Source organism: Ambystoma mexicanum, chromosome 1p, assembly GCF_040938575.1.
Source record: "Ambystoma mexicanum isolate Mex_15411 chromosome 1p, UKY_AmexF1_1, whole genome shotgun sequence".
Lineage (NCBI taxonomy): Eukaryota > Metazoa > Chordata > Amphibia > Caudata > Ambystomatidae > Ambystoma > Ambystoma mexicanum.
The window spans coordinates 1,493,289,483-1,493,311,765 of record NC_090921.1 but is presented as its reverse complement, the minus strand read 5'-3'; the positions used below and the strand labels follow the sequence as shown (position 1 = coordinate 1,493,311,765).

Genomic DNA, 22,283 nt, shown 5'->3' with positions numbered 1-22,283 from the left:
AACCAGATGACAAGACTGAACTGCTCCTTGTCGGCTCACCCAACGCCATTCGGAAACTTAGTCCCAGCTACACTAGCTTTACCATTGACGGTAACACCATCCCTATCGCCAAGAGTGTAAAAACCCTTGGTTTCTACCTCGACACGAATACCAATCTAGCCAAACAAATTAATATGACTGCCTCAGCCACGGCCTACACGGGCAAACTAATTAGGGCCTGTAGACCGCTGATCTCCCCTAACAACTGCCTCACCTTAGCCAGAGCACTTATACAATCTAAACTAGATTATTGCAATAGTCTCTATGTAGGTGCCAACAAAACGGTAATTAATAAACTGCAAGTTCTACAAAATAATGCACTCCGTGCCGCCCTGAATATTCCCAGAAGAGAACATATCTCGGCTACCAGAATTGCATGCAAATGGCTCTCCATCCAACAAAAAATAGATCTAAAAACCATCTGCCTCACCTATAAAGCACTCAACTGCCTTGCCCCGCCCTATCTCACCAACAAATTTACATTAAGACAGAACACTAGAACCACTAGATCCTCTAATACACTACAACTGACTGTGCCCAAATACTCCCTCAAAAGAGCTGGTGGTCCCAGCTTCCCAGTTCTGGCTTCACAACTCTGGAATTCCATTCCACTGGATATCAAATCCACACCTACCTTCCAGCCTTTCAGAACTAAGGTCATCACCTGGTTACTCAACAATTAACCTACCATGATTGAATGCATACCTACTGCAAGAATGTATTTTGCACTATGTCAGCATATTATTGTCTATGCACTAATTGCTGTCCTGTCAAGTATACCTTTGCTTCTCACTGTACTATTGTGACCTACTTTGCCTGTAACTCGAAGCTCAAGCGCCCATATACCCTTGGGTCAGGTGCGCTATACAAATTAATAAACAAACAAACAAACACAGAGAATGTGAGTTGACTCCCAACTCCATTCACACAGGTCACTCCCCTAGGCTGTAACCACAACACACAACACCTGGGAAGGTTCCAGTCAGTCTGACGGGAGGCAGCCCCAGATGCATACACAGGCTTCGAAATTGGGTGCTGTGAGCTATTTACCTCCTGGTTTCGATGATTGAGCACCTACTAACGTAACTCTCGACTATACCCAAGCGCTGTCATCTGCGCCTAGTGTATAGCCAGTGTTTCTGCTGCAAATTTATATTGTACCACCAGGTGGCTGCAGAGCAGGCACAAACATAATGATGTCCCGTGAGCAGAGACCTATGCATGCCTGTCACGAATTTTGTGATCCTCTTTAGAGGATCTGCAATCTGCATACCTTATGTGGCTTCATGCTGACCGCATCCAGCCATAGATTTTGCCTGCCCCAGCCCAAAACATTCAATGGAGAATGTATGCTTGTCTATGGAATCGTATTGCCTCCACAATGTAATTTAGCTGATTGTTAATCAGGGGTCATTTTGTCTGAGAAATTAACTATCCACTTGCCTTCCCTTTTCATAGAGGCATTGGTTCTAGGTTCAGAATCGTGGATGGAGGAATGCACTGGTGTGGGGATGTAGCATTATGCAAGTGTGGATTGAAGCAACAAGGAAAGAAGAGTGAGCATGGTGCTATACATGGTATCCAGTAAAAACGTAGCCAACTAAAATGTAGACAGTAAAAATGTTGTGGTGATAATACATCTGCAGTGAAAAAGTTGCCAAGCGAAAAAAGTAGTCAAAAAAGCAGCTGAAACGTAGCCCGAAATGTAGTTATTAGTGTAATTGTTAGTTAAGAAGGGTTTTGTGGGCTCGTGATTGCTTGGTTTAGGGCTAGGATAGGTGTTAGGGTGAGACTAGGCATTAGGGCAAGGATAGGGGTTAGAGTAAATCTGTTGGGGTGTGGTTAGGGTAGATTAAGTGTCAGGGTAAATGTTAGGGTATAGGTTTTGGTAGGTGTTAAAGAAAGGGATACGGAGGTTGGAAAGGGCTGTTGGTGTAGGACAGCGGTTGGGATAAACCCATTTTGCCGACCTTAGTACTGGAAGCATTTTCATACCTTATCTTGCCTTATCTTATCTTGCTTGTATTGAATGACTACCTTTTTGAAAACGACTTTTTGCTGATTACATTTTCCTGGCGACATTTTACATAGAACCGCTATACATGCACCAATGAAGTGTTGCATCTTTGCAATATGCCTGGGGAACCTAAAAACAGCATTTATCTCTGGAATGTGCTTGGGTACAAGTTAAAAACTGGAACAAGAACGTTTATCATTCTTTGCAGTTTTGGGCCATGTGGACTCCAAGATTATCCAATGTCCCCACACAGTTCACTGCACTTTCCACAAGCATCATGTTGCACCTTTATGTTAAAATAACATTTGAGGAAAATCCCTTCTCCCTTCCAATAATCACCTTTGCATTGTTTGCTGTAAAATATATTCCGTTTCTTTTTTTTGTAAAATAGAGATGTGTAAAAATGCTTACAACCTCTAGAGTCCGACTCCAAAAGCCAACCTTAACAATATATTCTATGAAGTATGTCCCGGTCACAAAAACGGTATGTAATTCCACCACCAAACAAAGACTTCATTTTAAGACATGTACTTTTACATACGGGTTGTAAGAAATTAAAGCACCTCAAAGCTAGTAGAGTTCTACCCACACCAAACTTTGGCCAATTGACAGAGCCAGAGGTCAAAATACAGCAGAAGGGGTTGGAAGGAGGAGTCAGTGGGTGTCTGCAACCTAGAGGTACAGATCAGAATTCCAGAAGGCACCACTCCCACCCGCCTTTTTTTTGTGGCTCTAAGAAATGTTACCAAATAGGTTGGTTCCAGCGGGTGCTAAATAGCCTGGGCTTTAAAGGAACCAAAACTGAAAAGAAGTGCGGAATACTTGAAAATAGTAGTATGAGTTTGTACAAAGATAAGAAGAGTACGATTTACAAAAGCCTTACAGTGCACCTTGAACTCTGAGAACTATCGAGTGCTCCGGAGTGCTCACGAAATCCCCCCGCCTATACAAAGGTACCACTTTGGGATAGCTCCAAATTGGTAAGTGGATGTTTAAAATGCAGCCGATATTGGAAATGGCTGCTACCAGTAAAAAAGTACCCGTACCCATTTTTTAGCTTCCAAACATGATCCAGCATTGTTTGAAAAGTTATGACGTGTTAGCACCGGACAAAATCATCCAATGGACAGGGAAAATAGGCTTTTAAAGATCATACTTGCAGAGCAACATCAGCAGGTATCTGGTCACCAAGTCTGCCCTGATTAGTTATTTTTTTAATAGGCACTTTTGGACTGTTTGATAGGGAGTTGGAACAGCCCGCAGGTCCTTGGGAGCCAGTACCAATTTAAGATGTGGACATTTTTATTTTCTGCCTTAACTGATGTGACCCAGGAATTTTGAGCATATTTTTCTTTGGTGCTCACATTAATCAGCTCATTGCGCCACCCCAGGTTTTCAATGTGGATACACACACATTTTCTAAAATGTGCCACAAATGAATGTGCAGAAACTTTTTCAAGTGTAGCATGATTTAACGTGGGTCACTTTCTAAGTTATAGAAAAGAACATCTAGTTAGTAGGTTCTTTCCAAAGGGAGAGTACGATGTGCCCCACCTTTCTTGGATGAACATTTCAGTGTTTGAAAACACTTATAACTTTCAATTCTGATGACTAACATGTACATAAAATGTATTTAACTCGCTGCATCAATACCTAGACTTGTTTTTAGCAATTGTGGCATGCCTGCTTAGACGTACAGTTTTAGATTGAACTGTTTTATGCTGCACAAATCTTTCAATGTTAGATTGCTACGGTATGTAATGTTAAGAAATGTTTGACCACACTAAATCACCACTCTGGTAGTCTTTGAGCAACTATGCTTGTCTGAAAAGTGGTGTCCTTCTTTGTGCTGGTGCCAGGGGTCTCCAGACTATAGTCTTTGGGTGTCAGTAAAAGGAATGAGTCTAGAGGAAAGAAAGGGACTAGAAAGATGAGCCGTGATAGAAGATATAGGCCTGTCAGGTAAAAGGGAAAAGGAAGATATTTGTGATAGCTAGGGTAAAGGAGGGTTCCGTTCAGGCCAACATTATGTAAATTTTGTAAGATATTATTTCCGTTCATGTGTTTTTTTTATGTAATTGGATCCATCTTCCAAAAAAAACACATCTCAGATACTTCCTTTCACTAGCTCCTGTCTCAGGCTAGAAGCTTCTGGTTAAAGAAAATTCCCTGGCACCCAGGAGATATCAGCTCCTGCTAAGAGAATACAGATGTCGGCCCCTGATATATGGTATTTCCACCAAACAGCCAGCCAGGGGGAAGGGAACAACTGAGACATAAATGGTGTTTCCACCCAACAGCCACTCAGGAGGAAGGGACAGAGACAGGGCTTCCCAGGACTTTTGGAAACCCGGTAAAAGGCAATAGAAACCAAGAGGGTACAGTGGCCACCTTGCCTTTGTGTAGGAATCCATTAATTCCTATGGCAGGGCCTGGGTATCCCAAAATTGGAAGACACTCGGAGCCACTGCCAAGTCAGCATGTAGCTGCCACCACCCCATACCCTGCTCTGTGGGCAACACACGGGTGCCCAAAAACAAACATACGAGTACAAGTGTGTATCCCCACCCATGGGTGCCATAAGGGTATCCCATGAGTGTTGTTCACCAAAAGATAAAATTAAGAGCTGCACTGCCAGAGGTTCTGGCTGGACCTTGGTGGCAGAATACATAGAGAAAACACACACAGAGAAGTGTTAGGACAATAACAGGAGGCCCCGTCCCTCCATAAGGCATATCCAGAATCACACCAGGCATGGCTTGGAAGACGCAGCCCTGGCTGGCTCAACTCAAGGGGGGAGGGGGGGCTGTGGAAGCCGTGGCAGAGCAGGCAGTGGATCTATCGGCCACGTGGCTGCAGTAGTTATACAAGCCACAGCCTTACCTTGTTTTACACCAATGTGGGTCTTGGTACAGCAGAATCTTCCCTTGTAAGTTGGAAGCCAGACTGGCACAGGTCAGAGAAGCAAGGGCAGGGAGTAAGAATTTTGGTAATGGGCTGGCAGTCCGGCCAAGCCTGGACAAGCCCAGACAGGGAACACAGCCCTTTGTGCTAGGCCTTCGTGGGGGTGCGGCTTTGCCCGGCGGCTCCTACCAGCGTCCTCCATATGTTGGACCACGCGCCAAGCTGCTGCTTGCGGAGGCGGGTCCCTGTAAGCCAAGGGTTCAAACAATACAGGTGTGGCAGTGGCCATGTTACCATGGAGCATGAGCTCCAGCAAGTGAACTGAGGGCCCATATGGGCTTTCCTTCAGGGGGCCTTCCTTGGAGGCCATATGCGCGCTGTGATAGTCGGAGCACATAAATTGCGCTTCAGGAGATGTTGGTGTCATCAAACAAGCTCAGACGGGGAGCACTGCCCTTTGTTCTTTCGGATCCCTCCCACTCCCCATGTCAACCTATCAGCCAGAGAGGTCTACTGCTGGACACTAGTGACACTTCCTCCAAGGCAATGGCTGGTAGACATCACACTTTACGTCAGAGGCAAGAATGAGTTCCTTTTTTAGAAAATCGATGAGAGTGGGCAGATCAGAGCCCTCTATTGCTGTCAGCAGAGCATGGACATCCTTCAGGATGAACTGCAACAGGTAGGGGGCATAGACCCCCAGTACACAAACCAAAGGCGGCAGCTGGGTAGGCCTTAAGTGAACCCTTTACCTTTCTGTCGACTTGGTCGGGAGGAGTGGCCTCTTCTGAGGACACTGATGACTTGGTCATAGCACTAGATGGATCTCGAGGTGTTGTGGGGATTCATTCTAAAAGCCCTGCCCCAGGGTACAGCTTAGGCCAATGCTAGGAAATTGCACACTTCTCTGGATTTTTCCATTGTCTTCATATAATGTTGGGTACATTTTGAAGAATGGGCATTCCTTCGCCTCGGTATGCAGCAGTTGTTGGGATCTGGAATCTCGAGGCAGAGCAGAAGGACCCTTGACATTCACCAGTTCCAATTTTGGTCAGTAAATGAGTTGTGACCTCCTCGTTGACCTCACGCTTAAGATATTTGCAAATTGCATTCCAGCCTTCCCGATCCTACAAATCCCCAGTGCCATCATCTGGCTTAGTTAAGGGTTTTGGGATAGCCACTATCCGATGGCAGTAGCAGAGTGGGAGGAGTTGGGCCTTTGGAGAGCAGGAGGAAATCTCTTGTCAATTAACTCCTCCACTGTTCTAACAATGAGGAATTCCAATTGCACCACCGGCATGTTGATCTGTGCTGGTAGAGGCGGTCCTGCAGGTAAAGCTACCCGGCCTTGGTGCTGCCGGGGCGATCCTTCTCGCCACCGTTCATGCCGTCAGGAACGATGGCTACTCTGGCTCATGTTGCGGCCAGACGAGCCACTGCACCGTGATCTGGAGCGGGTCCCGAGCGCTGAATCTCGTGGTGCAACATTAAATGACCAGGCACAGCACTGATCCTTTCCTGCAGCATTCCCCTCCTGTAATGAAGCATCCTCACCCCTGCGGCTTCTCATGCTCCAGCAGGGCCTGGGGACTTCTGAAAGTCGCAGAGGATGGGGAGGCGATGAACTGGTGCTGTGCCCGCAAAAAGGTGGTGTTGTCTTACGCTGCGTCCCACCGCAAATTGAGGGTCTGACCTGGGGGTGAGACCAGAAAAATAGGAGGATGTACGGGAGTCTGCTCCACTTATCCAGTCTTGAGGCAGGAGCCGTCTTTCCATTGGATGGGGTGAGTAAAGTTTATTTTATGGTATAAACCTGTCTGGGAGCCGGATGATGGATCCACCTCGTCTTATGCACTGGGAGGAGGGATTTATTGCATTGCACACAATCCCCAAGTTTACCGTGGTAATGCTAAGAAGGACATCCAGTCCTTTTTAGTTTGGGCTATTAGGTGATGCTTTAGTGTCACCCATAAGCTGAAATTATTGCATTACAGTACAGATAGGGAGAAATGACATAAGAGAGGGGGGACACCGCTTGTAGGTGTTTGGTTATTTTCCCACCCATTGACAGCCCATTGCCATGCTAATCCCTATAGCCATTCCCACCCAGTTCCTGCCCCTCCCCCACCCAAAAAGTTCTCATGGGAACTCTTTGAACTCAGTTTAATTAAGCCTTACCATCAAACTTTGCACTCAAATTACCTGCCAGTGTTTTTAAAGCAGTCTTCTGAGAGTAAATCACTTAATTGGAGTTGTAAACGCTCTACTGGTGTAATAAAAATATATTTACCAGGTATGGCTTCAGCCACTCCTTTTAAAAGCACTATGTTAATGTTAAAGGACATTTGTACCGCGCACTATCACCACTGGAGTGGTCCCCTGGCGCTCTGGCGGCTCTGAAAGAGGAGGGGAGGTTGAGTTAGTGGGAGGAAGAAGGAAAAGTGCAAGAGAGCAGTGATGTGCTGTTGGCGGCCTCAGCCCGGTGGGTCCGTTGGCTGGGCCTGAGGTGTTTGCGGCCAGTAGTCGTCGTGAACTGTTGTGCAAGACTGTGTGTTTTTGTTTTGTTGTTGCAATGTAGTGAAGTTTGTGCGGTTTGTTGTGCTGTAGGTTTTGGTTGTGTTTGGTTTGGAGTTTGAGAGGTGTATGCAGAAAAGGAAATTGTTAGTAGGGTTGGTTAGTTTGCGTCTCTATCCTGAATTGAAGCGCTTGGCTTGCGTAGTCTCCCCTGATGCGGCTCTGTCCTGATCTGGGTCCGACTGGCATACAGGTTCCTGCTCCTCTGGCCCCCGCCTCTAACATGTTCTCTTATAGCTCCCCTTATCCTCCCTTCATACTCCTGTGGCCAGTGCACCTGCCAATGTCAACCTCTCAGTATGCATGCCCTTCACTCAAGTCCAGTAAAAAATAAGCATTGGCAAAGCCAAAGGTTTTGGCTTGTGTATAGTGTTTGGCATTTGCCAGGCACTCCTATCAGATACCATGTATTCGCACCATTCTGAACATGCTACCATCTATGGCCAGTTAATACCACTACGGCAACCTGGCAAGTGCCTTTATCATGCCTATACTAAAGCCCACAATGTTGCATTGTCAATGCTCGTTTATCTTTGGATTCTGGGTCTTGTAGTTTCCACATCTTTCAAATGGGAAAGAAAAAACTACAAATCCAGAGTTACAAGAAAAACATGAGATGGCCACAGGAAACTTCCTCTGCATTACAGGGTATGCTAAAATGTGATCTTTGACATCGGCGGTACCACATGAAGAAACCTCACGGAAAGACATCAAAGAAACTCTTGCAGTAAGTGAAATAAAGTAACTGGATCTTTTTACTCAAGCAAATTTAATGATCAATTTTATTTGCATAACACATATTAGTGTCCTGCCATATCTATCACCCTAACCATTGGTTTGCAGACAGAGGCAAAATAAAAGGATTTCTTGAAGTACTTTTGATCTCACTGATCGCATAGCAGCTCATGCTTAAACTCTCCTAATGTGCAAGGAGACAGGAATTCCAGAGCTGTCAAGTTTCCAATGGCCATGCGTGAGAAGGCCATCCAGTCTTGTTTTTGCCTGGAATTTTAGTTTTCCAAAACTTTTATCGGGAAATGAAAAACGACAATACCCCGGATCCAAAGATAAAAAAACAGGACTGGATTTTCTATTCCAGTGTAACCACTTGCAACTTGAAAAAGTGTAAACGTAGCACAATAATGATATAACAGATTTAGGGTTTGATTCCCCAAATATTTGTAAGTTTTGGCTATTAAGTGGTGCTTTAAGGGATGCTTATAAGCCACAACTATTGGCATGGGAAGTGAAGCTTCAAGCAAGATGGGATGTGAAGGGGGGGCCCACATTCTGTGGGTATTGTTTGGATTTATATCCACCTCATGGCTATGTCGGATTATACGACCATTCTCCCCCATTCCCTCCCCAAGCCCTTCCCCATCCCATCTAAAACACCATTCCCCCAGGATCTCTTTGAGATAGTGTTAGGCAGAATCCTATGCAGTTCCCTTAGCGAACACTACAGAAGATTAAGACTACAGGTATATGCAATAAATCCCCTTTGGTATCAGTCTGTACCATAAAGATTTAGTTGGTAGCTGTGGCTGAGCAGTCAGACTTATCTCAAGAGGGAGATGAGCAGTATTCGGGGTTTACACAATAGGACTACAGTACTATGGAACAAGGAAACACTGACCAAAGCTTTGTATCAAAAAGAATATATATATATATTTATTTTACACACTCTTAAGTTCACACACAAATCACTATCATTAATGCAAGTTAAAACAGTCAAGAAAAGTATACACAACTCCCTATTTAAATTGTAGACAAGTTTGAGCAAGAGTGAAAACTGAGCAAAATGGCACAGTGTAAACCAAGCAGAAATGGCACGCTAACAATTTCTTCAGAGGGAGGGAAAGGGCAAGTCATTGTCATGATGCCTACCCCCGGGGACCCAGACCAAGTCCAGCCACCCCGGAAGTAGGCATCAAGTTATCCCAAGCAAGCCCAACAACCCCTGCTCGGGGCTATTTGGGTCCAGTCCTGGCACCATAGGCGCCAGGCTCATAGATTAAAACTTACCTGATGCAGACCATGCTGCAAAATCTCCAAGCCAAAAGAGGCTTGGAAGGGACTACTTTACTTAGGGACTATTTTTTACTCGGGCGTGGCTGGGGAGGAATACTTACCTGGGACTACTTTGGAGGCTATTTAAACCACGCCCGAAGAGCAGCACACGCTTCGCTTTATTCTGCATCCAGCAGTGTAACGCTCACCGTGCCTGCAAGTCTGCATCCAGCCTTCTGCCACGCCCGCCTCGAGTTTGGAGCTCCTAGAAAAAGGGAGAAAGAAGGAGAAAAGGTTAGAACAAGAGCAATACCTTTGATCCTTACCTGTATTCCCGATCCATCGCCCCTTCGAGCTGGAAGAAAGAAGCTATTTATGCGCGTCGCCTCGACCTGCTGCAGCGCCGCGCTGAACTCACTGGCCTTCGCAGCATCTTCACATTCCACCGCATCCTCCTGCATGTTCCTGCCGGACTGCGGCACCTAAGGAGAAGACAAGAACAGCAAGGTGAGCCAAGGGAATACACAGAGGAATATTAGTTACCCCCTATAGACTTACCTGATTTTACCACCGGGGGTACTATTCCTCTTCACGGGTCGGCGCAGCTTCCACTGCATCTTCGCGGAACCCCGGCCCGTAAGGGGAAACAAAAGGACAGCAAGGTGAAACAAAGGGACTAACAAGGGGAACCCTCCTCACCACAATAGACTTACCTGATTTTACCACCGGAGGTATTATTCCCCGAGACTTCATACTTTCTCTCAGCGCCTGAAAAGGGAGAAAGCAACAGGTTATATATTGACATTATTTTATTGAACTTTGTTGGAAAATACAAAGCCTTACCAGAATACTACCGGTTGGAATCGGACAAGAGTGAAAGTCAGGCATTTGAACTCTTACGAACTTTATGCTTAGGCGTTTTGCCGGGAATCTCGGAGTCAATATTGTTCTGGAACTCACCAATTCCTTCGAGCCAGTGAAGCAACTGGTTATCAACGCGCCCCTGCGCTCAATGCAGGAGGGAGAGCTCATCTTTTCAAACCATCAGGTGAGACTATAAGAGGGAACATCAAAGGTGATCTGTGGGGAGAACAGCGGGGGTGGGGGGATTTACGCTCAACTCCACGGGTGGTTAATTCCCTTTCTCCATTTGCAGAAGAATATTCCTACGGGCCAAGCAAACGAAGCTAGGTGGGCCAGTCCAGTCCGTCATCTCGGCCCTACGCGTCACATTGGTGGAGACCGCAGCTGTCCAGTTCCGATCGATGTCTCTGTGGGAGCCAGGTGAGTGTAACAGTCATACAGGGTTAGACTCCTAAACACACCAGCAAGGCCGTACTTTAGCATAAGCAATACTTAGGTGAAAACCGAGCAAAATGGCACTTCAACAATATAAAAAGGTGGTTATAAAAGTTTAGGTGCACCAACAGATTTCATAGTGAAAAGCAATCTAGAGAAGGCAGTTGTAACAGATTTAGGCAGAGTCAATAGGCCTGTACCAGAGTCAATGGTACAAGGCAAGGACCCCGGGTCAAACGGTTCTAGTAGCTGCAGTCAAGTCTTTGTTTAACGATTTGAAAAGGCGGTTGCAGGAGGTAAAAAGATAATGTTAGATGAAAGGGGCGGCCAGCCCAGAAGGTAAGTAAAGGATTTAAAACACCTTTAGCAGTACCCAACGAAATGAGAGGCCTGGTGGAACAATGTACCTTGAAAAGTATAAGAGGCTCCTGCAGTGGTGGTAGTTCCTGCAGTTCGGGAGATCCAGCAGAGGAAGAGAGGCTCTCGTTGTGGAGGAAGGTTCGAGTTACTGCACTGCCCACGGATGAAGCCAGCCGCAGTGATGCCAAAATGAAAAAAAGGTACGCTCCTTTAAATCGCGGTCGTGGTGGACGGGTGCCTGGCTATCCGATCTCCTAGTGTAGGGCACTGGCGACTCGACCAAGGCAGGTCCTGAAAGGCAATTGGCGAACTGGTTGGCCCCACCAGCTCAAGGGAAGAAGACTCTTGCAGGTGAAGATCTTCCTCGAGTCGTTGGAGAAAAGTGGTGAGGATCTGCAGCAGGGCTTCACCGGTGGTTCAGTCGTTGCAGAGGCCTTCAGCTTCTCTCCTCTTCGGGTTTCTTAGTTCCAGTGGTGACGTCTTGTCCTCCAGTCCTCAGAGCCCTGCTTTTATGCAGAAAACCTCCCATTCATACAGCCTTGCTGTCACTCACACAGTGGGGTGGCTATCCTGGCGGGATAACCCCCCCAGCCTATCAGGGCAGAGTGCGACTTGGGTTGCTTAGGTAACCCTGTCCAGGGTGCCTATTCCCCCTCCCACACATCCTGTCTACCCCAGACTCAGTGGCGCCGAAAGGAGGGCTTCTGTGCAGAAGCCCGCCAAAAGGACAAACAAAGGATCCCGACCTGGGTTAGGATTTCAGAGAAAGACACAAGAAAGAAATATTATCAAAAATCTGGCAATAAAACCCTACCGGAGTAAAGTTAATAATAAAATAAACCAGCGGTATGTTAGAGGCTGTCAGTAAAAGTGGTAGCCTCGAACAATGGGAAAATCCCATAGGAAAATATTTGCAGTTGAATATTTATGGTAATAACCACTGCCACCAGCCAGAAACTCTGGAGAGAGGGACTGGACGGTACCCCCTTGAAAATGAACACCAGGGAAAAACTATTAACCCTTTCCAGTACTTCCATAGTAAGATGTGTTGTACTGGTTTTGTTCATAACTATTGACTATGGGGGGCGTGGCTAACTAGCCATGGACTAGGACGTGCCTTTCGTGTTGAGCTCCTCCTGATCCAACATCAATCCTAGAAATTACGCTGGAAAAATGCTGCACGCGACTTGTTACTGAAGGATTAGGCGTCTGAACATATGGTATGCAAGAATCCCGAGAAGCAAGCACTTCGCGTCTATAAATCGAGAGATAAATGACTTTTGGAGAGGCGGCCGTGTGGACAAATTGTTGCCAAGATGGCGGACAACAAAGAGAGCGTAGTCGCAGCCCCGAGGAGATTCGAAGGCTGCTGAGTCACACGGATCGCAAGGACGTTATCTGCCAGTAGAAACGCCTTGAACCCTGCTCTATTCACTGGAACAACGTTGCAGCGCTCACGGGCGTGAATGTATGAAGCGACTGGAAATTGCAACAGTATCAAAGGACAAACGGTGTATGCTTGCGCGGCTCCCAGCCCCTCACAAAGGCAGCTGTGATTGACGAACGCTGCGATCTGAGATACGAAGAGCGGATGGCGGTGAAATTAATGAAGGAGGCACTGCCCGCGGGTAACATAAGGTGAAAGGCGGCGCGGCGCAGCCCTGAGTGCCGGTGATGGAGGTTGGTTTTTTTTAAGCACGGGACGCACGAAAATGGTGCGCTGTTGTCGGAACAAACGAGGCAAGATGGCTGTTTGGGTCCCCTTGTATTGCTGAAGCGCACTGCAAGGTAGGTGTGGTGCGCTGTTTGAACCGGAATGCTGCTGAGAATCAGGGACATCCGGTACGAAATGAAAGATTGAACGGGGCGAATTGAAAAGCCTGCCTCATCATAACAAAGGCCCAAGAACTGACCCCTTCCATTGTCGAGGTGCCCAGCAATTGCAGACTACTGGGCTGTTCAGTGGCATCACTGCTGAGAAGTGGTGCCACAGGAAATACAGTGATAAATAGGCGCACAAGGCGCGCTGAAGGTCTGCCCCTTTGTGGAATTGATGTAATGCTGTAAACCTTGAAAGTGGCTGGGACCTGCAGAGAGGACATAGATCCCAAGCTGAAACATTGCCAGAGGACATAGAGGGGTGGAGTGTGAGCACTGGCCCCGGAACATACGCTACTGAAACACTGCCCAAAGGAGAGACGTGGGAGGACACAGCCTACTCCAAGTTTAACCTTGCGTGCCGCCTTGCAATGCAGCCCACTGAAGACATCCAGGCACTGAACTGATCTGGGAAACCACAATAACACGAGAGAGCTGTTATAGGACACGAAGTAGACTGCAGGATGTCGGTGAAAGGGTTGAAGGCCAGGAGCAAGCAACCCACTATAAGGCGCAACGGACCCCCCTGGCCCCAGCACAAAGGACAGGGGAGGCATCTGGAGACGATGCCCCTGAAGGAGAAAATCAACATGTCCTAGCAGGGATGGTGCTGGGCAACAGTTGGGGAGGGTGTTGTTGGGGGGATATGGGGAGGCGGGGGGGTTGTTGTGTTTGTAGTTAGAGGGTGTTTGAATTGGGATACGAGCCTACATAGAATAATTAAGCTACTGAAGCTGGACTGCATGGGTGAGGTGGGAGGGAGAGGGACACAGACGCATCATGGGGGACCTTAAAATAGTCACCTGGAATGTTAGGGGGCTCAACAGTTACTTGAAGAGAAATAAGGTTATGCTATACCTACGGAGATGAAGGAAAGATATTGCACTGTTGCAAGAAACGCACCTGACGCGAGACAAGTTGGAGATAGTCAGGAAGAAATGGAGGGGTACGATGGTGGGCTCGCCATATAAGGCCTACGCCAGGGGGGTAATTATCTGGGTAGCGCTGCACGTCCCGTTCCAGCTGTTACACACATTGGCAGAGACAGACAGGAGGATGGTCATGATGAGGGGATTGGTGGAGAATAGAGAAATAAGTATTATAAATACATATGCCCCGAACCAAAATATTGCACCTTATTTTAAAACACTGTGTCACAACCTTAGCATGTGTCTGGGGAGTGCAATGATTTGGGGGGCGGGGGGACTTTAACTGCGTTCTAAACCCTAGATTGGATAGGTCGGATGGGAAACCAGATAGACCTACCCCTACAGCCAGGTGTTGCAGACGCTGCTGAATGATTTTGGGCTGGAAGATGCATGAAGGACGTGCCATCCTCATGATAGGCAGTACTCGCACTATTCCGCCCCACAGAAACTAAGTACCAGGTTGGACTGTGTCTTCGTCACCCCAGAAATATTGCCAGAGATCACGCAAGTTGAATATAAAGCGAGAGTCCTCTCGGATCACCTGCCTTTGATACAGGGATGGAAATATTGTCCACCAAGAGCAAAAATCCCGACGTGGCGCCTCAGGGCAGAGGCGCTCAAAGACCCCCTTTTCAGGGAAGGCATAAGAGATGAGATAGCGAACTACTTTGAGACGAACACAGGCAGTGTAGACTCAGTGGGCACATTGTGGGAGGCCTTTAAAGTTGTGATAAGAGGGTTAGCCATAGCGAAATCCAAAGGATTGCAGGGAGGGATTTTGGCAGACCTACAGGAAGTTGAAAGAGAGCTGGAAAAAACACTCAAAGGAAAATGAACCCAACCAAGACAGTGATCTGATAGTAATATTACAGCAAAAGTGTGCAGCGTACTGGAAAAGATTTTGCAACCTCAACTATAGAAAATATATAGAGGCAGCATGCCGGCGGAGACCAACCAGGGCGGATTCTGGCATGGCTGTATAAAAATGAGACTCCTAGGCCCCCGATTAGATCGATAATGAATGAGGACGGAAGGGTCCTAGATACCCAAGAGGGAATTAATCAGGAGTTTGTAAACTACTATGGCTTGCTATATGGGGATGATGAGGAGGATAATCGCACGACAATAGTGGAAACGTTAGAAAACATAGGATTGCCGCAGATTAGCGCAGAGGAAAGGGAAGATCACTTTGGAGGAGTTGGAAGAAGTGGTGAGACAGTTGCCAACTAGTAAAACCCCGGGGACTGATGGACTCCCAAGTGAGTTTTATAAAATATTCAAAGATGCGGTGCTCCCCCTTTTGTTGAATGAGGCGTATGAGCTAGGCAGACTACCGGAGTCGCTCAGAGAAGCGATAATAATACCACTTCCCAAACCGAACAAGCCAGTACATAGCTGCAGCTCTTACAGACCCCTGTCGATGTTGAATCAAGACAGAAAAATGTTGACTGCTGTCCTGGCCATTAGATTGAGGAGAGTTATAAGTAAATTGATACACCCGGACCAGACAGGCTATATCCCTAATAGGAACATCTCTAATAATCTTCGAAGTCTCCACAGAGTCATCGAATACGGAAACGGAAGTGAGGATGAACTTGCAGTTGTGTCGTTAGATGCAATAAAGGCCTTCAACTCGGTCAGATGGCCATGGCTGCTGGCGTCCCTGGCTGGCTATGAGATAGGTCAGGGGTATCTACGCTGGGCTAAGATGTTGTACAGGGAACCGCTGGCTAGAGTCAAAACGGGGTCAGTGATATCGGAAAGATGGAAGCTGCATAGGGGAACCAGGCAGGGCTGTCCATGGTCCCCTATGCTCTATATATTAGCTTTAGAACCCCTAGCGATTTATTTAAGGCAGCAATATGACACGATAGGCATCCCAGTGGGTGGAACACGACACCTAATATCATTATATGCAGATGATATATTATCGTATTTGCGATATCCAGAAGAAAACCTCCAATATGTCTTGGAGGTGATGGGTAGATATGCAGAGATGTCAGGAATTGCGGTGAACCCCCATAAATCCAGCATGTTCCCATTGGGTGGATATAAAGGAATTCCCCTAGAACGATTGCCAAGGTTAAAAGTGCCATGGGCTATCGGCACATTTCGCTACCTGGGAATAGATGTATACCACACGGTAGAGGAAGAGCATATACGCAACACAGAAGTGGCTATTACTAAAATAGAAAGTTGTATGCAGTTTTGGGTAAAACTGCCCTTAGCAATGGTGGGTCGGGGTGCAATGTTGAAGATGGTGGTCCTGCCTCGGCTCCTACACTACTTTGGGAATATCCCGTTTCTGATACCCAAGAAATGTTTTAGTAAACTGGCTGGTATATGCAGGGACTTTCTATGGCACGGGATGCGGAACAGAGTGGCCCTCTGGAAGCTACAGAACACCTACGAGAAAGGGGCTATAAAATTGCCTAATTATGAAGTTTACTATGTTGCCAGTCAGCTACAGTATGTGGCTAAATGGCTCTCGGAGGATGTGACCCCGGAGACCAAACTGTTTAGACAGGACTGTGTCCCGTTCTACCTGAAGGAGATAATATGGCTACCCCAAGCTGTACTAGAAGTGCGCCCCAAGATGATGTCACTGGGATGGAAGATGTGGCGTAGGGCATGTCAACTGATGGAAAACCCGTCCCCGTGCTCCCCCCAGATACCGCTAGTGGCACTGGCGGGCGGGGAAGAGCAATTGAGGATGATAATCGGGAATCATTGGGAACTGGCTGGCGTAGTTACAATGGGAGACATCTGGCGAGAGGGCACAATAATAGACTTCGAGGAGTTAAGGGCGGAGACTGGGCTACATACTGGCCAGTATATCACGTACTATGGATTGGTGCGAAGGATGAAGAGAACATGGTCAGAACTGGTTCTTGAGGAAGAACCAGACACTACTATAGACGTGATATATGACATAGCAGAGGGAGGGCATGAGATATCTAGGATATACGAGATAATGATGTCTAAAGTGGGTAAGGAGGTGGTACCACTAAGACTAGACTGGGAGGATGAGGTGGGGGCCCCAATGGATGACGGAAAGTGGGAACGAGTCCAAGGGTATCATAAAAAGGTGTCAAGGAATGCAAGACTTCAGCAGATGCAGTTGTATATTACGCATAGAGCGTACCTGACGCCCCAGAGGATAGCCAAATTTTAAAAAAACGCAGGACAGCAGGCATGCCCTAGATGTGATGAAGAGAATGCGGGCATGGTGCATGTGTTCTGGTCCTGCCCGGTCATGGGCGCTTCTGGAGTGATATAAATTAGCGGGAAAAGGCATTAAGATTGTGGTGGACAATGTATGGGCCTGTCTGCTGGGGGGGGGGGGGGGGTTCCCTAGGCCAAGGAAATGCAAGCATGTGAGCAAACTAAAAGATCTGGCATATGCGCTTCCGAAGAGAAGACTTGCTATGGGGTGGAAGACATGCCCCAAACCTCGACTGGAGATATGGTGGAAGGATTTGCAGAAATGGGCGGAGGCAGAAACTATGGTATGGCAAGAGGCCAGTAGAGCTGGTGGGGAGGAGGAAACAGAGACTTTTATGGCCTGGAAACTGTTGATAGCGGAGCTATTTGGGTCGGTGTCGGACTCCAGAGACCTCCTGGACAGCAACCCCCATCACAAGATGCAGAATAAGATACTAATTAAAGTGGGTTCGTTATGGGAGGAGGGGAAGGGGAAGCAGTGAGCGCGACTGAATAACACATAATGGATATGTTATTGTATGCACTGCAAGTTTGGTTTGTATTGCTTGTTTGACAAATAAATAAAACATTTTATTTTTAAAAACTATTGACTAGTAAAGTCAATGGGGACTTTAAATGCCCTGGGAGACAGTAGTCAGTCCCAGGGTATGGAGTGTATGGTTGGGGGTCACTATGACACCCCTGTGTTACTGCACTGAGGGTGCTGTGTAACACACATGTAAAAAGATGATACCTGTGAGGGTGAGAAAAAAAACCCATAGACCATAAGCACAAAAGATAGCCTAAGACACACATCAGCAATATGTCTAAGAGTGGGAAAAAGAGTCTCGCTGCAGGAGAGAAAAATAAAACCTTAAAATCCAGCAAAGCTGCTGGGGGACTTTATAGGTAAAGGAAATTAGCCGTAGAAGAGAATTCTCCCTAACAGATAGCCTTTTGTTTTTAAGGGGAATCCTATGCTATTTCTAAGCATCCTTCTGTAAGGTAATGGCATATTTGCAACTATTAACCATATCCTGGTGTAATAAAAATGTATCAACCAAGTATGCCTTTCTGCACTTGTTTATAATCAGTATGTGTGCCCTTGCATCTGTTCCTTGCTATGAATTCCTGTTATAACAAGCACAGGAATAGCCAACAGTTGTGGCTCTTTTTTTGGGCATTCAATAGGCATTTGCCATGCACTATCATTATATACTGAGGTGCAAAGTCCTATGTAGTCACCTAGATTCCGCAGCCCATTTCTCTAAGGAGGCCATAACCTGGATCAAGTCTTTTCTGACCAACCGGACCATGAGAGGCTTCTCTCCATCGGCCTCAGCAGACCCTATACCCATAACCTGCGGCGTTCCACAGGGATCCTGTGTGTCACCCATACTCTATAACGTATTCACCAAGCCCCTCTTCGATGTAATGGACCATTTGGGTATCGCCTATACTAACTATGCAGACGATACCCAAATACTCCTTCTGCTTTCAGGAGATTACGCCGTTGACCTGGCTTTGGTGAATAGAATTTACAGTATCGTTCAGGCTTGGATGGCCACTCACGGTCTATGCCTGAACGACGACAAAACTGAGCTCATTATTCTAGGCACCCCGACTCTCTTAGCCAAATTTAGCCCAGATTATGCCAACTTCGCTAATGATGGCAATAACATAAAAGTAGCATAGCAAGTGAAGACCCTAGGCTTTTACCTAGACGCCACCATGAACCTCACTAAGCAAGTTAACTCCCTTGCATCGGCTACTGCATACACATGCAAACTCATCAAAGCCAGTAAACAATTCCTCTCCACTGACAGCTGCCTCACTCTGGCTAGAGCCCTCATACTTTCCAAATTGGATTATTGTAATGCACTCTACATCGGAGCGAATAAACAAACCATCCATAAAATACAGGTTTTCCAGAATAATGCCCTGAGAGCAGCTTTTAAGATTAATAGAAGTGAGCATATCTCCTCTACAAGAAGAGAATACAAATGGTTATCTACCTCCGACAAAATCAAACTCAAGACTGCCTCCCTTACCCACAAGTGCCTCAATAATAATGCAACACCCTACTTTATAGACAAAATTTGCAAAAAAACATCCTCCAGACCGACGAGAATAGTTAACTCCAACTGCCTCCAAGTTCCACGATTTAGACTATCCACTATTGGGGGACAAAGCTTCCCAGTCAAGCCAGTCATACCTCCAGATATTAGAGCCCCCCCAGCCATATGCCAAATTCAGACAGATTTTGACCAACTGGCTAAAAGAAAATGACAAATCTCAGTCCAACACCCTCCCAACGCTCTGCTTCCTACCCCTTGACTATGGATTCACCTAGCTTGTACCAGTCCACTCGGACAATTCTCCTAAGGCACTGCATCTTCCTTATTCTATGCCACTTAACCATGTAACCCACATTGTATTTATTTATTTATTGATATGTCTATTTTTTGTCCTTTACTTCATGCAGCCATGTAACTTCAGTGCATTCTCTTGTAATTATGTAATTTTACTCTGTATATACTGATGTGTTATTATACATGTCGGCTTGTTGGCCATGTAACCAAGTTGAACACATCCTTTCTGTTGTGGGAGGGTGTGGCTAAATGGCAGCGTAAGAGGACGCGTCCGAGAGGAGGTCCCGTGATCCGACATTGATCTTTTACAGAAATTGAAGTTTCCAACAGACATCTCACGCCGGCAACACAGCCATGGGTGCATGAATATCTGAGGCAGGCTCCGAGCGTTGGAGGGGCCCGAATGGGTGCTGGTGCGGGAAGTTTCGGCTGAAAACGAAAAGCGGGGTGCCCACGGCTTGGACACGGGCAAGATGGTGGATCAGAACAAAGGGTCATAAACTGACCACAGCGCCGTACCCGAAGCGCTCGCTGGAGCGGCGTGCTTATGCCCGGCACTGCAGCATGCGACGAGTGATGCCTAGCCTGGAGGCTTGCTGCGGACCCAGCCGGTGGGCATGCCGGCAGGACTGAGAAGCAGACACAGTTGTCCTCAGCGGATGCGGGAGGGGCAAGGGTCCCCGTCGGGCCGGGCCGCGGCACGCTGTACCGGGCTGGTGCGAGCACCTCTGGGTGCGGGCGAGGTGGGCGGACCAGCTGGCATTGTGCGCCCGGGGTCCTGCTCCTGGATCGGGATCCTCTGGAGGAGTGGCGACCCCCGTGGGGCCCGGGCCCGAAGGGACTGGAGGGAGGAGAGAGCGCCGGCCCGCACTGAGACTCGGCAGCTTGTGGGAAGCACCGGAGCATCCCTTGCGCGGCTGCAGCGTTCTCCGCAGTGAATAGAGCACACGGGGGCTAGGACTGGCCTTGCCCGGACTCCTGGAAACGGGCCAGCAACAGTGCTAGTGGACCTGGTGAGGGGTCCCCCACGAGACACTTGTGGACGGCGGGAGCGCCCTCCGGGAGGCGCCTGGTCGGCCCCCTGTGCTGCGCCCGGCTCAAGTGGGGCGCGCACCCGAACCCGGACATTGAGGTGGGTTAAGAACCCCAGCGGGACATGACTCATTTACAGGGCGGCTGCCGGCGTGGGCACGGGCAGAAGAGAGGAAGCCCGAGTGCCCAGACCTGGTGGCGAACATGGAGCGCCCGAGGCCGGTGAAGCCGTGAGCAAGGTACCGGGTGTCACCGGAGCCCTCAGCCTGGAAAGACTCACGAGAGGGCAGTACACAGTCCCGGGGGGTCGCACTGGCACTGGGGGACAGGTCGGGGCAGGAGCCGTGGCCTTGTGAAGGAAGGTTGCAATTACAGGTGCACGTGGGAGGACACAGTCCACTCTGGTGGTGAGATAAACTACCGGGATACCCAGGATACGGTCAGGCCTGGCCCTGACACTTTGGGGAATTTAGCACGCCTGATAAGAGGATTGCACGCTGCGGGTTTGGCCCGATTGCCGCCGACACACCAAGATGTCTAATAAACCCCTCAGACAAAGGGTCAAGCAGCCCACAATGGATGATTTTGCCAGAACGCCATCAAGCACAGAAGGGGCCAGGAGGAAAGAAAAGACCCCCAACGAGGGCCCCGGCCCTATGGGCAACCAGGAGGTACTAGAGGCAATTGCAGACCTGAAGGTGGCCTTGGAGACCAAACTGGGCCTAGCAATGGACGAACTGAAAGCCGCACTTGAGCTCAAGGTAGGAGCAGTGCAGGAGGACGTGAACCTTCTCCGGCAAGATGTAAGGTCACTAGCTGAGCGCACGGGGGCCCTAGAAAAAGAGGTGGCTCCGAACACGGCAGCCTGCGCGGCTCATCAATCAGAACTTCACGCCCTAGCGCAACATGTGGGCAATCTGGAGAACAGGGCAGAGGAGGCAGAGGGACGCGCCCGAAGAAACAACATTCGCATTGTCGGATTGCCGGAAGGTGCTGAAGGAACTAACCCCACACCGAATTCATCGAATCCATGCTACTGCAGGAGATACTCGGGGGAGCCCTATCCCAAGGGTTCGCCGTAGAGAGGGCGCACAGGGCCCTGATGAGGAAGCCGCCGCCGGGGAATCCCCCCTAGGCCGGTGATCGCTAAGATCTTAAATTACCGAAACCGGGAAAAAAAATCCTCGAGCACTTTCGGAAGGGAGGCACGATACAGGGGGGGGCTGCGCTTATAACGGCATACCCAGATTATACCTTTCAGGTACAGCGTAGCCGTATGAACTTTGGGTCGGTGAAAAGGAGATTGCGGGAAGCCGGCCACAAGTACATGCTGCTCTATCCAGCTAAACTGAAGGTATTTCACAAGAGCAGAACCTTGTTTTTTCACACTCCTGAGGACGCCATAGGATGGCTGGACGCGCAGAGCTGTCCCCAGGAATCGGAGATCCAGGAAAACAATGTCAAAGATAAGTAGCATGTGTTTGGAGCTTCCTGGGCGCTGTAGCGAGTGACATTGGGACTTGAATATAGCATTGCATACAACTGGCGGGTGTACATGCCTGGAGCCACAGTTATAAATATGATCCAGGGGCACTGGAAACTTTTGATATTAATAGGGGAGCTACACGGAGCCTGACCTCATGAGTAGCTTAGTTAGGTCACTGG

At 48.0% G+C, this 22,283-nt stretch overlaps 1 protein-coding gene across 2 annotated transcripts in view; it reads left to right on the top strand.

Moving 5' to 3' along the window:
- Positions 1–22,283, top strand: part of PPOX (protoporphyrinogen oxidase) — an 867,939-nt gene that overhangs the window by 69,076 nt on the left and 776,580 nt on the right. The gene's annotated exons all lie outside the window — the stretch shown is intronic.